Here is a 12610-nt window from a genome sequence, read left to right as displayed (position 1 = left end):
CCTTCATGATTCTCAGGACTAGACTGAGCTCTGAGTGTGCAGCCCTGGAAGGCACAAAGCTCTCGAACGCTGCTCTTGAGTCTCCCTGTCTGCACCTGAGAGATCTACATAGAAAGAGTAGAGGGGCAAGACCATCTCCCTTGGTACCACTGTCCCCCAGCTCATTCTGACCCTGTGGTTCCTCACCTCAGTTCTGGTTCCTTCCCTCTGGCAGCCGTGTTGACGGACCCTGGAGTCTGGAGGTCCTGGGGGTTCGTGGGTGTCAGATTCTCCTTCTTATTGGAGCCCAAAGGCTGGGGAGCAAGGGCCCCACCCCAGGACTTCATGGGGCACCACTTGCTGATGGCCAAGTGTCCAAAGGCTCCACACTTCCTGCATTTCACCTGGGGGTGGAGGAGGAGGGTGGGGTCAACAGAAACCACAGGCAAGTTTCTTTCTTGTTTTAAAATTTTATTTATTTATTTATTTTATAGTTGTTTATTTTTTAGGCCATGCTGTGGGCATGTGGGCATCCCGACCAGGGATCGAACATGCACCCCCTGCGTTGGAAGCACGGAGTCTTAACCACTGGACCACCAGGGTAGTCCCTGCAGGCAAATTTCAAAGGTTAACACAGTTGACTCTTCAATGACGTGGGTTGGAACTGGGCAGGTCCACTTACACTCAGATATTTTTCATAAACCTGGACTATAGTACTACACCATCCAGAGCTGGTTGAATCCTCGGATGGGGAACCTCAGGCACAAAGGGCCAGAGGGCTGGCTATAAAGTTATACGTGGATTTTCCACTGACTAGGGTTTGCTGCCCCTAACCCCTTTGTTGTTCCAGAGTCACCTGCATAAGGACAGATTTTTGAAGTTGGATAGTGGTTTGGGATACAGGACATGGATTAGAACTGCCAGGACATTGAGATACTATGGTGCTGCCCATGGAGCATTTTCGAGAGAGATCAAGGAGAAGAGAATTTAGTGTCTAAAGGTGATGAAAATGAGCCAGATTTGTGCACTGGACAGACACCAAGCTTGACATGACACTGAACAGGGAATAAGGTAGCTCCTCAGAGGAGTCGATGGGCCAATCACCCAGGTGAGGATACTACAAACCAGGCCAGCCTGACTTGGATAAGTAAGAACATCTGTCATAAGACACAGGCGTTTCCGAGTTCCCTGGTGGACCCGTGATTAGGGCTCGGCACTTTCACTGCCATGGGCGGGGGTTCGATTCCCTGGTCGGGGAACAAAGATCCCACAAGCGTTTCCATGGTAAAAACCACTCTCTGGGCTTCCCTGGTGGCGCAGTGGTTAAGAATCTGCCTGCCAATGTAGGGGATACGGGTTCGAGCCCCGGTCCAGGAATATCCCACATGCTGTGGAGCAGCTAAGCCCGTGCGCCACAACTACTGAGCCTGCACTCTAAAGCCCGTGAGCCACATGCCACAACTACTGAAGCCCATGTGCCTAGAGCCCGTGCACTGCAACAAGAGAAGCCCACACACCACAATGAAGAGTAGCCCTGCTCACCGCAACTAGAGAAAAGCCCACGCGTAGCCACGAAGACCCAACGCAGCCAAAAATAAAAAATAAATTAATAAAATAACATAAATTAATTTTTTAAAGTTAATTTAAAAAAAAACCACTCTCTGGGATCCATGCAGACACCCTGGTTCTTGAAATATCCAAGCCTCCAATTACCTTGGTACCCTTGTCTCCTGAGAAGGGAGTCTTCTGCCCCACTGGCTCCCTCTGTAGCATCTTCACATTCTGGGCCGTAGCGGGTCTTTGGGGCAGATTGTGAATGTTGTGACCTTTTATCTGCCTCATGTCCTTGGGCTTCTGGTCATTCTTCCTCGGGAATTGACTGTTCAGTTTTCTAGACACAAGAAAAAAATAAAAAACAGTATGTAGACACAGAGACAGAAGCCCATCATACTCCTACTTATGAATGAATGTGGGGGCTCACTGACCACTAAGTCGTTCCCACTATGAGTTGGTCTCTCCTCAGGAAGCGATGTCCCATTCTGTGAAATTTGTGACCTTTTTCCATCATTACTAACTCCCAGAGCGGGACACTGCCTGTGATAAGGCCCCTAGATGAACAAGCAGTGAAATTAGATTTGCAACCTGGAATGCCTGGCTTTGGCGAGTTGGCTGTGCTCAGGGCTGCTCATAATGTTTCTCCCTGAGAATTTCAGTGTAAACTTGGGCTTGTGTTTTGGGTTTTTAGACAGGCCCTCCCTCCAACATTTAAACATCTATCAATATTTATTGAAGCCAATGCACAGGCAGACAACAACTATGGATTTTTTTCCCACGTATTTTCAGAAAACTCACAATTTTCGCAGAACAGCTTCTTCCTGAGAAAACCTGTCAGTTCCTCTGACAAAGCTTGGCAAAGATTTGATAGTAAGTTAATGAACACCTGTGAAATTTCAGACGTGACCCCTGAACCATATGCCTGTGTTCAACAGAGGCTTGCACAAAGCCACAGAGGAACAAGCAATCTGAGGGTGCTTGTGCAAGCTCACATATATGTGCAAATTCACACCAGGCAACCCACAAATAAAAGCCTGTGTTATGCTGAGGGATACACAAGTCAAAATTCTATCCCAGCAGAAATCTACAACGCACACCTGTGCCCTGTTGGAAACCCTCCAGGCTCTACCCCATCACTGCCTGACATTTGACCTACCTCTCCTCTTGGACTCCAGGTCTTTGGGAAGCTCTGTGAGGCTGGACCACTGAAGGATGACATTTCTTAATCGGGACACAGCGGGCACTTGGATCCTCTCCCGGCAACAGAGGAAACCGTAGCAGAACCTCCACAGCGGCATCAACTACCCACTTCTCTGTCATCAAGTTGATCTGATGGAGAATCAAGACACAACCAGAGTTCTGAACACAGGAAGAAAACTTGGGATTACAGAAGATTAAAACTCCCAGTTTCTTGAGTTCTTTAATGTAATGCTAATTGGAGTGGAAAAGTTCTTTCCTCCAATCCCACAATGAGTTTTCTTGTGACCTCCAAGGGGCAGGCGGCAAGGAGTGGAATCAGAGTGTTGAGGGAATGCTGGTGATCCCCAGGTGGGAACTGAGGTGCCACAGCTGTTGCATATGTCCTGTCCATCTAATCATTGCATGTCCATTTTCATTGACCAATGCCCATGCACCCATGTTTTTGTTTTGTTTTTCTTTCTTTCTTGTTTTTTTTTTTTTTGCTGTACTTATAATTACAGTTTTATAATAAAGGATACACATAGGGTGAGGTCTGGGAGGTTTCCAAACACAGCTTCCATGTCCTTGACACACAGAATCAGGACACGTCCCTCTCCTAGCACATCAATGTGTTCACCAGCCAGGAAGCTCACACAAACATCAGTATCCAGAATTTTCAGTTTCATTGATTGACTTATTGGCCATGTGGTTGAACTAAATCTCCAACCACCTTTGCTTTGTGCACCCATGTTGTTAACCACTGAATTTCACCCCTGGGCACAGGAGAACCTGCCTGAGCACTGATACCAGACAGGGAGGCCACCTCATCCCTCTACATCTCATTTGCCCAACCTAACAACTCCCACACTTACATCTCTTTGTGGAATCCCAACCTTCTTTAAGAACGCTTTGCCCTGTTCCATTGAAAGTTTGCTGGGGTCCATCGCTGCCAGTACTACCCCAAGGATTCTTTTTCTCTGTGGAGAGTACAAAAAGGAAACCATTGAATTTTGTACATCCCTGGAACACATACAGGACGCAGTCAAGTCCCATCCCTCTTCTCTGCCCACCATCTCAACTACTACCTCTTATTCAAAGTACATGTACATAGTCTTCTACTAGGAACAGAGTACCAATTAATGAAAAATAAGTTGATACAATTTACAATAACCAAGACTTGGAAACAACCTAAATGTCTGTCAACTGATGAAAGGATAAAGAAGATGTGAGATATATATATATATATATATATATATATATATATAATGGAATACTATTCAGCCAAAATTATATATTATATAATTATTAATTATATATAATTATTATATTATATAATTATATTATAATTATATAATTATTAATATATATAATTATATATAATATATATTATATATATATAAAATGGAATACTATTCAGCCAAAAAGAATAAAATAATGCCATTTGCAGCAACATGGATGAGCCTAGAGATTATCATACTAAGTGAAGTAAGGTCGGAAAGAGAAAGACAAATACCATATGATATCACTTCTATGTGGAATCTAAAATATGACACAAATAAACTTATCTATGAAACAGAAACAGACTCACAGAAATAGAGAACAGATTTGTGGTGGCCAAGGGGGAGGTAGGGTGGGGGAGGGATGGATTGGGAGTTTGGGATTAACAAATGCAAACTATTATATAAAGAATGAATAAACAACAAGGCCCTACTATATACTAAAGGGAACTAAATTCAATATCCCATAATAAATCATAATGGAAAAGAATATGAAAAAGAATATATACAATCTGAATCACTTTGCTGTATACCAGAAACTAACACACTGTAAATCACTATACTTCAATAAAATAATTTTTTAAAAATAAGGTGATAATTTTTTTTTTAAGTTTCTCCACTATATCCATGAAAATTCAACTAACAATCAAGCCAGGAGGAGAAAAAGAGTACTTCATTCGAACCAAACCGAGGATGATAAGCCAGGAGACAGACTCTCAGAAGCTCTGAGAACTGTTCCTCTGGTCAGGAGTTAGAGATGCAGTTTTATACTTTTCAAGACAGTGAATTATGTATCATATGGACAGGTTAACATTATACCTGAATGTCATCAGAGATATTTTGGTTAGGTATGCACGGACAGAGTGAACTTTTAGGTCAATAACATCCCATGTACAAGATGAAAAAGAAATATTAATGTTAAAAATTACAATGCTGGGGCTTCCCTGGTGGCACAGTGGTTGAGAGTCCGCCTGCCGATGCAGGGGACACGGGTTCGTGCCCCGGTCCGGGAAGATCTCACGTGCCGCGGAGCGGCTGGGTCCGTGAGCCATGGCTGCTGAGCCTGCGCATCCAGAGCCTGTGCTCCGCAACGGGAGAGGCTGCAACAGTGAGAGGCTCGCATACCGCAAAAAAAAAAAAAAAAATTACAATGCTGGCATCTGAAGAAAGGGACAATTTTTCTCAAAGTTTCACTATATCCTCCTGCCTTGAGAAGTTCCGGTTAATGTATAATGCAGGTGCAAATTGCACATTTGGAAAGGCCTGTCCCCTTCAAATGGGGACATGTGGAGGAATATTATGTGTGTTTCAATTCTGACTTAGCTCGACTATCTTGCCATAGAGAAATTTCTGATTTTTCCCCCTCAACTACTTAACATATTATATTTAATAAATGCACATTCCATATTTAGAGACCTTATATTATATACCAGAAAACACTTGGAAAAGGTATTCAGGTAATAGCTCTCAAAGAAAATTCAAGATATTTTACAATCTAGAGTTCCCCTTTGTCCATTTTAACAAAATTAAATATAACTACTTTTTTACATTTCTTAATAACATTAAGGATTTTTTTTACTGCTTTTTAATCTCTGATTCATAAAAAATCAGCTTTCTTTTTTATTCTGATTCATGGCTTCTAAACCAATTAACATTGCACCGTGTTATGTCAAGACTATACTTTTTATATAGGATTTAGAAACCATCTACAAAAGCAGTTATTTTGCTCTATGCACAAAATGTAAGTCATTTTTGAATCCTCTCCATTGTATAAAAATATGGAACACTTCACGAATTTGCGTGGCATCCTTGTGCAGGGGCCATGCTAATCTTCTCTGTATCGTTCCAATTTTAGTATATGTGCTGCTGAGGCAAGCACTAAGTGTTTTGGGGTTTTTTGTTTTTTGTTTTTTTGCGGTACGCGGGCCTCTCACTGTTGTGGCTTCTCCCATTGCAGAGCACAGGCTCCGGACGCGCAGGCTCAGCGGCCACGGCTCACGGGCCCAGCCGCTACGCGGCATGTGGGATTTTCCCAGACCGGGGCACGAACCCGTGTCCGTTGCATCGGCAGGTGGACTCTCAACCACTGCGCCACCAGGGAAACCCGCAAGCACCAAGTATTTTTTAAAATGTGAAATACACTGGCACAAATCGCTGAAATCAAATTCCTTAAATCAGAAATGAAATTCAAATGGAAATCATAAAGAAGAAAAAACAGATAAACCATTTTGGGTCAAAACCTAGGAGCAGGACAAAATCTGACTTCAGGGGAGATTCCTTAGTCTAAATGGACACGTTATAAACAAGCAAAAAACAAAAAAATTATCCAAAGTGTTCTGGGTTTTTTGTTGTTGTTGTTTGGTTTTGTTTTTGACCACACCACACGGCATGCGGGATCTTAGCTCCCCAAACAGGGATCTGACCCGGGCCCACTGCATTGGAAGCGTGGAGTCCTAACCACTGGACGGCCAGAGAATTACCAAAGTGTTTATCTTAAGAAAATGAGGACAGAGAAAAAATTACAAAAGGTAAAATAAATAAATAACGGGGAATTGACTAACTAAAAATTAAACAGGTTCTAATGGAAATACAAATAGAATGCAACAGGAAAATATCTTAATCCACAGACTGTCATGAAAAGTAAATATAATTTATCATACTAAATTATATTAAGAAAAAGAAAAGACAATTTTGCCATAGAAACAGGAAAGAAAGGGTCAGAACATGCTATGTCGGATATTGGGGCTGACTTATTTGAAAGTCTAGAATAAAGTACGCTTTCCTCTTCAAATTTCAATGACCAAAATCAAGTAGTGAGGAAGGATTTCCCAACCATAAAATAAGGTTGCTTCCACATTGCACTAGGAACTTCACACCTGAGGTGCTGCTCTGTTTTGTGTACAGGCTTAGGGTCAGGGTCCTGAATTTCAGCCACCTCCAAACAAGTTCTCATGAATACACTAGGATGAAAGGTAGATTAACAAATCACTTATAGTTTTATAAAGCCCTCGCTCAAAGGGTTCCATAACTGCTAATCCACCACCACACACAAATCAAGTGCTTGGTGACCATTCTTTGAAAAGTCTGACATTCATTGAAAAATTAACATTTTGGAAGTATTTTGTGAATCAGTCACTGTGCTAAGAAATTCTATTAAACAATGAACTAATCCTTACCTCAACGTCTAAAATGGCGCTCTGTTGCTTGTTCCCACTCTCCTAGTTCACTGACGATAAACCGTAATGAAAAGTAAGGTGCGCTTCTGCTGTCTGTCCAGAACCGCCCAGATACGTGGACACTGGACAAAACCACCGGAGAGAGAGTGGTTGCCAGGATGCCTGGAGAAGAGACCGCTGACCAGAATTCCTTCTTCTGCTGGGCTTTACACTGTCTTAGGACCCCCTGGACTTTCCCTCCCGTTAATCTCATCATCCTAACCTAATCACAGCTAACCAATCACCACCCACAATCCACTGACTGGATGCAATGTTCTATTGGGTGTTTACCATTCCTTCACACTCTCGCTTTCTCTCAAATCTGTACATCTGAAACAATACGCTGTATTTTGGTCTTTGCCATTTTCTATGATTTTAAAACTACATTCGTATAACTATGTAATTTTAACAATATATACTATGTCTAAAATATTTATGCATATGTCGCTACGGGAGAGGCTGTGCATGAGTGGGGATAGTGGGTATTGGACTTTCTGCTTCTATTGCTGTGAGCTAAAAACAGCTAAGGGCTTCCCTGGTGGCGCAGTGGTTAGGAGTCCACCTGCTGATGCAGGGGACACGGGTTCGTGCCCCGGTCCGGGAAGATCCCACATGCCGCGGAGCGGCTGGGCCCGTGAGCCATGGCCGCTTGAGCCTGCGCGTCCGGAGCCTGTGCTCCGCAATGTGAGAGGCCACAGCAGTGGCAGGCCCGCGTACCGCAAAAAAAAAAAAAAAAACAGCTCTGAAAAATAAAGCCTATTTTTAAAAACATATCTCAACATGCTGGCTTATTCTTTTTGCATCTTGCCAATGAGAACTCAGTCTTCCCAGTGGCACTAGCTCAGTGACAACCCAGGACTTTGGAGACCCTGACCTCCTGGGCACCAATGAAAACCAAGGTTAAGAACAGCCTGGCTCAGCCAAGATACAGTGGCAACCTAGGTGTCCCTCAACGGATGAATGGGTAAAGAAAATGGTGTATGTACATCAATGGAACATTATTCGACCATAAAAAGGGAAAGAATGATGGACGATGAGGGCATTATGCTAAGTGAAGGAAAGCAGACAGAGAAAGACAAATACGCTGTGATCTCACTTACATGTGGAATCTAAAAAAGAGAATCAAACTCATAGATACAGAGGACAGATTGTTGGTCGCAGGGATGGGGGCACCAAAAGATGCAAACTCCCAGTTATGAAATAAATGTCACAGAGATATATGTACAACATGGTGACTATAGTTAAAATATTTAACTGTGTATTCGCAAGTTGCTGAGAGTAGATATTAAAAGTCCTCATCACACACACACAAAATTTGTAACTATGTATGGTGACAGACGTTCTGCCTGTGCCCCCAGGACCGGGTCTCTGATGCTTCATGGGGTTGGGAGGCCTCCCCTCTGAGGATGGCAGGGGCATCTCTGAAAGCAGTCAGGGGAGCAGAGCTCAGCTGAACTCCAAGGAGTAGGACAGCAAACCCGCAAAGCCTGGTCTTCAATGACAGGCACCCAGGCTGGTGGGAGAGAGGTGTTGGGACAGGAGATTTCTGACTAGCACACCTCTCGGAGTTTCCAAAAAGAAGAAGCCCTGAGGCCAAATGCCCAGTCCCTTTCTTCTCAGGGAGCTCTGCATTGCACTAAGAGCCACTGTGTATTTGGTGTGTATGTGTGTGCCAGCATGTGTTTTGTTATATTTGTGTGTGTGTATCTGTGTGTGTCTGTGTATAGGCTCAATTCATGTGTGGTAGAGGGTGTCCACCGTTATGGCTCTAACCCCATACTTGCAAACTGAGAGGCACTGGATAATGGACCTGGATAAAACGCAGATTTGTTTGTAGGAGAAAAAAAACCCAAAAGATTAATTTGAACTCCATTTTTTTATGTTCCTTAACAAATCACAAAAGCAACCAGTGCTCATTTCTGAAAATTCAACAAAAAGTAAGTGTAGAAGATTGCTGTAACCAGCCAGCACTCTTGAATTGAGTAAGTAGCATTTGTTTGTTGTGCAGATAAAGGAATGGCATGTTTGACAATCTGATCCATATTGTCTATAATTCCAGCCTAATTGTCGTTGAACTCTTGGTATCATACTCCCCCTTTTTCTTGTATCTCTTTGAAAATCCTTCTCAGGTACTTTGGTTTCATCTCTTTGCTCCTAATTTAGTGGTAGTTCAGCCAAGTGGTCTGATAATTAGGAGGAACTCACTTTGGGGTGGAAGAACGTGTCATCAAAGCAGAATATCCACTGAGACCCACCTCCAGGAATGGAAAATGGCCTTTACCAAGCATTTCAAGATCCCTTCGCAAATACTATCTAGAGACTTGTAATTGGTTTTGGTAATTAGCAACTTCTGAAAAAAAAGGTTTTCATAAATGTTCTCAACTCCCCAAGCCTGCAGGGTCATTGCCACTACAGGTGAAATGGTAATTGCAATTCTAAGGGGAGGTGAGGTCACAGAATCACAAACCCATATCTCAGGGTCTAGCTCCCCTCATTCTCACATGGCTGTGATCATACATTGAGCATGCAGACATGGGATGAATCTGGGAGAATATTTTCTATTTCTATCTGAGAGGCAAAGTCTATATGGTATGGGTGCCTATCAGGAGTAAATGTGGGTAAGTGATCATATAAAAGGAAGGGATTGGGTTTCCCTGGTGGCGCAGTGGTTGAGAGTCCGCCTGCCGATGTAGGGGACACGAGTTCGTGCCGCGGCCTGGGAAAATCCCACATGCCGCAGAGCAGCTGGGCTCGTGCGCCATGGCCGCTGAGCCTGTGCGTCCGGAGCCTGTGCTCTGCAACGGGAGAGGCCACAACGGTGAGAGGCCCGCGTACCGCAAAAAAAAGGAGGAGGAATAATTCTGAAGCTTGAGCTGAGTTAGTAAAGAGAGATGGGGTCCTAGACCCGCCACCACTTCCTGATGCCTCCTAAAGTGACTAAGTGTAATTCTCAATAACAGTGATTGCTATTGTTTAATCCAAGTGAAGTGAAACCTGATTTTTAATTTCACCAATGATGATACTTCAGAAATACAGTAGTCAGGTTACCTTACAGGTACCGTAGAATGAGTTTTCAGGTTTACTAGAGGTATGCCATTAACATCTCCATGATTAACAAAAGCTACAATAAATCTACAGGAATCATCTAATCCTGCAGAGAAACAGTGTATGTAAATGATAATTGCTGGAATAGAAATATTTTCTCTACCTCTGGGTGTATGAAATTCCTTAAGGAGATATTAACTGAAAACAGTTAATGTTCCAATGCAGGAATCTCAGGCTCAGAAGAAAAATATTATTCTTTGGGATTTGACAGATGGCCACCAGGAATTTGGCAATAGGAATGATCTTTGTATTACAGACTACAGTTGGAATTCTGTGGGATTTCTGTCTTGTTTACCATTTTCTCTTCCGTTACTTCACAAAGGGCAGGTTAACTTTGGTAAGAGCGTTTTCTGTCTCCAAATTAGGGAAGGAATTTGTTTATGGTAATTTCAAAAATGGGTTTCAGATAGCAGATATCAGACACAAAAGTATCTAGTGACCCATTCTTTGATTTTAAAATATTCTTATATCAGTTCCAATCAATGTATCTAATTTTATTAAAATACTTAAAACTTTATTCATAATTAGTATTGACCTATACAATAAATATTTAAAGGTAAATGGAAACTTGTTACAAAAAATATTTTACTCCTTTTTTTTTTTTTGTGGTACGCGGGCCTCTCACTGTTGTGGCCTCTCCCGTTGCGGAGCACAGGCTCTGGACGCGCAGGCTCAGCGGCCATGGCTCACGGGCCTAGCCGCTCCGCGGCATGTGGGATCCTCCCGGGCCGGGGCGCGAACCCATGTCCCCTGCATCAGCAGGTGAGCTCTCAACCACTGCGCCACCAGGGAAGCCCCACAAAAAATATTTTAAAATACCATCAAATCTAAAATGAAATGAAAAATGTATGAAAACATGTAGATATACACCTGTATTTTATTTAAGAACATAACTAGCTAGCTTTGTTAAATAGCATCGTGTTTAAATGCACTGGTGTTTTACCAACCTAGCAAGGTTCTAATTCCTTTTTTCCTTTTCATAAAAAGCCTTTAAATTTGGACAAATCATGAATTTATCTGTCTCGGTGTTCCTTATCTTTTCATTGAAAGTACTAGTGCCAACTGTGTCATGAATTATGTAGAATACAGGGTGTATGACATACTTGGCTTTTATACAGTGATCCATATGCTGTAAAGCTCTTTCAGTGTTATATATTCAACTTTCAGACACCTGTTTAAGAGGAAAAATGTATAAATAATTACTTATAAGTGGGAACTAATTTAAGTGAAGAATATTGAAATTTCAGTTACATGCTATAGAGTTCTGCCTCATGTTCCAATGCAGGAATCTCAGGCTCAGAAGAAAAGTATTATTCTTTTGGATTTGACAGATGGCCACCAGGAATTTGGCAATAGGAATGATCTTTGTATTACAGACTACAGTTGGAATTCTGGGGAATTTCTGTCTTGTTTACCATTTTCTCTTCCGTTACTTCACAAAGGGCAGGTTTAGGTCCACAGATTTGATTCTCAAGCACACGACTGTACCAATCTCTTGGTTATTTTCTCCAAAGGAATCCCTGAAACGTCAGCAGCTTTGGGGTTGAAACTTTTTTGCAATGATTTTGGATGCAAACTTGTTTTCTATACTCACAGAGTGAGCAGTGATGTGTCCATTTGTACCACTTGCGTCTTGAGTGTCTTCCAAGCCATCTTGATCAGTCCCAGAGACTCTAGGTGGGCAGAGCTTAAGGTAAAAGCTCCCAGGTTCATAGGCACCTTCAACACCCTCTGCTGGATCTTGAACATGATGTTAAATATTTTGGTTCCTTTTCATACAACCAACAAAAGGAACGACACGAACATCATAAGGAAAAAAGATCATGGCTACTGTTTTGCAGTATATCAGGGCAAAATTACAGAGCCCTTCTATCTGCTCTTGGTATTATTGCATGATGGTTTCTGTTTGGTGCTGATGGTCTAGTCCAGTGGTTCCATGGTTTTCCTTCTACACAGGCACAAGCAGAGGGCCCGATACCTCCATAGGAACAATCCGTCCCTCAGAGCTTCTCCTGAGGCCACAGCTATCCGAAGCATCCTTGTCCTGGTGTGCTTCTTTGTTTCTTTGTGGACTTTCTCCTCTATATTTCACATTTGTTTGGCAGTTTCTAACAATCCAGTTTGTGGATGAAAAATACTTCTACACTCATCACTGCATGTTTCCCAACTATAAGCCCCTATATTCTCATGATCCTTGGCTCCAGAGTGTGTAGGTTCTGCTTTGCTTGCTGTGGAATTATAAATCCCCTAAACTTATCATAAATATGTAAATCATATGCATATTCAGAAAGCCTGGTTGTT

General features: G+C 42.5%; 1 non-coding gene across 1 annotated transcript; it reads right to left on the bottom strand.

Moving 5' to 3' along the window:
- Nucleotides 1-5761: 5761 nt before the first annotated feature.
- LOC114890081 lies at nucleotides 5762-5868 on the bottom strand. The gene has a single exon (XR_003792219.1). It is a non-coding gene; the product is annotated as a U6 spliceosomal RNA (small nuclear RNA).
- Between the last annotated feature and the right edge of the window lie 6742 nt (nucleotides 5869-12610).

This window comes from Monodon monoceros, unplaced genomic scaffold, assembly GCF_005190385.1.
Source record: "Monodon monoceros isolate NGI ecotype Baffin Bay Population unplaced genomic scaffold, NGI_Narwhal_1 Super_Scaffold_10, whole genome shotgun sequence".
In the NCBI taxonomy this organism is placed as follows: Eukaryota; Metazoa; Chordata; class Mammalia; order Artiodactyla; family Monodontidae; genus Monodon; species Monodon monoceros.
Note: the sequence above shows the minus strand (reverse complement) of the source record. Positions and strands in the feature narration are given on the sequence as shown.